Source organism: Montipora foliosa, chromosome 6 (assembly GCF_036669935.1).
Source record: "Montipora foliosa isolate CH-2021 chromosome 6, ASM3666993v2, whole genome shotgun sequence".
NCBI classification, from domain to species: Eukaryota; Metazoa; Cnidaria; class Anthozoa; order Scleractinia; family Acroporidae; genus Montipora; species Montipora foliosa.
The window spans coordinates 28,866,475-28,868,974 of record NC_090874.1 but is presented as its reverse complement, the minus strand read 5'-3'; the positions used below and the strand labels follow the sequence as shown (position 1 = coordinate 28,868,974).

Below are 2,500 nucleotides of genomic sequence, written 5' to 3'. Positions count from 1 at the left end.
ACCTGTGAGTGAGACTTTTACACTGGCTAACCCCAATACTTGCCAAATGAGGCCGGTTTAGATGTGAATGGGTTAATCAATGCCTCAAACAGAGGTGAATGGAAAACAAAAACCAGGCAGGGTTTGTACAAAATGAAGTCCCTATGGTAATTCACTGAAAATGACTCACCACAGGTGGCCCAGACTTGGAGGGTAAAAAATTATAAGGATTTGTATGGGAATCTCAATAACAAACTGAAAAAGATATTTGCACGCAAAAGTTCTGATTGGATGTGATTTAAGCAACTTCTCAACTTCCCGGGTTGTCACTCATACATAAAGAAAATCCTTTATTTATGTACGAGTGACAACCAGGCAAGCTGGGAAGTCACTTAAATCGTGTTACACGTAAATCAGTCAAATAACCTCACAAAAAGCGAGAAAGTCACCAGGACAATAAAGTATGGCTTTTTTTTATTGAGAACTTTTGCGTGTAAATGTCGTTTTCAGTTTATCAAGATTCCCATACAATTCCTTATAATTTTTTACCCTTTGAGTCTGGGCAGCCTGTGGACTCACAAGCCATTGCAAACGTTTTTGAAAACAGCAGAAATAAGGTGTTTGATGGTTGTTATTTTTGGAGGGGATCTTTCTTTTCATCACACCACTCCATTGACAAATTCAAAGGTGACTACTGACATGCAGTTAAAGGCGGTGTAATCCAATAGTCAAACCTCCCGTAAGTGACCACGTAGCAAGCGTCTCTGTGGGAGATTTTTAATGTTTTGGGCACACAAAAAATAGGGTGAGACAAGAAGCAAATGGTTGCAGACAAACCCCAGCATTTTGAAAACTGCCCCCTTAACCTATCATACATGTCATCAGTTGTAACAAATTGACCAAGACAATGTTTGATCTTACATAGGCATTCTCGTCACCAGAGCCTTGGATGTTATGTCTGCACATGATTTGAGGCTCTGGGGAACATGCGCCATGGGGTTCTTATAGCCCAAAATTGGCTATTTGAACCTTATGGCGCAGGCTCACTTCTCATGCCAACTTGAATGCACCAATCAGAGACGCTTTTCATTGTTCTTCATGAAAACCAATGAGAAGACACTTTGTTTCAGGGTTTCCCAGAGCTCTGCTCTCCCTCAGTCATGCGCAAAAGAGAAGAACGCTGGGGTCAAGATTGCTTCTGTAGCGGGAGTAAACTTTAGGCAAGAGAAGCTTCAAAAATTTGACAAGGAAAATAACGATAATTTCTTGATCAATTAGAAAACAGATACTCTTTTCAAAGGCGGTCCAACTGTGGAAATGATCTTGTAAGAATTTCCCATGACAATAAGATTTGAAAATGTTTGTATCATAATTTCAATGTTTTGTAGCTTTTTAAAATATTTCCTTACAAAAGGAATTTTTAGTCATACTGTGATGTTTTAATGCCAGTTTTTCATTCACCAAAACGTTGAGAATGACCAAAATCAATTCAAAAAAATGCAAAAATAAGAATGTTCATAGGTAGGAGAATAGTTTTATCCTTGGAAAAAGTACAAATTAAGAGCCAGATCTGTAACTATTAGTCTCACCACTAGTGAAGCTCATGTACAAAAATTCAGGTTATTTGTACAACTATTGACACAATATTATAGCCTTGTGGGCATTTTCATTATGGTAACAATTAGGCCTGTTGTTGTCTCACTGTTACAGTCATTTGAGATATACACCCCTGGGTTTCAAAATGCATGCCGTTAGTCCTAATCAGTTCCTATGTTTACCTCAGTACAGTCATACATTTGTAACACCATGCCCATCTATGATTTGTACTGAACATTTCAACCCAGCTTAATCAATTGCCACTGCCTGTAATGAAATAAATGAACTACAATTTACTCATACCGATAATAATAATGCATCATTAAAGTTAACCCAGCCAGTCAATGCAACCCCCTTTACTAGGGCCAAATTTCCAAGAGTTTTAAGGTGATTCCCTGGTTTTGCATTCCATAACCCTACTGTGCATAATTTCTTGCGCATTAAAAATGGCAGATTTACATTGACGCCAAGCTTAATCCATCAAAGAATGCCTATTTTCTCCTGAACAAGTGCAGTGACCCCTATTTTTTATTTCATATTTTTGTTGAGAACGGTGTCTTCATCGATTAGTAAAAATATCAGCAAAAATGTATGGCCAGTTTTTTTGGCAATTTCATAAAATTGTTAAAGTTAAATCTATTTTAGAGTGTAAGTCCTCACAAAGGCATTCAAATACACTCTTCAGGTATTAACCATATAATGACACCAGACTCTGTGTCATATCATGGATTACATTTACAAAATTGAGCTAAATTTGTCCAACATCGCGAATGCACTGCAATTGTCAAAGTGGCTTAAACGGGGACATAGTTTTTTGATGCTGTTAGCTTAACCCTTTAAGCCCCGAGGGGTTCCCCATTGACGAGTAAAATCGTCTGGCGTTAGACAGAGTAAAATCTATAAGTGCCATTTGGCACTATCGGGG

General features: G+C 38.0%; 1 protein-coding gene across 1 annotated transcript in view; it reads right to left on the bottom strand.

Moving 5' to 3' along the window:
* Positions 1-1,115: 1,115 nt before the first annotated feature.
* Positions 1,116-2,500, bottom strand: part of LOC138007090 (uncharacterized) — a 4,231-nt gene continuing 2,846 nt past the window's right edge. The window contains exon 1 of the mRNA XM_068853810.1: positions 1,116-2,500. This exon is cut by the window's right edge and continues 2,846 nt beyond it. The gene's annotated coding sequence lies outside the window, so the exon portion shown is untranslated.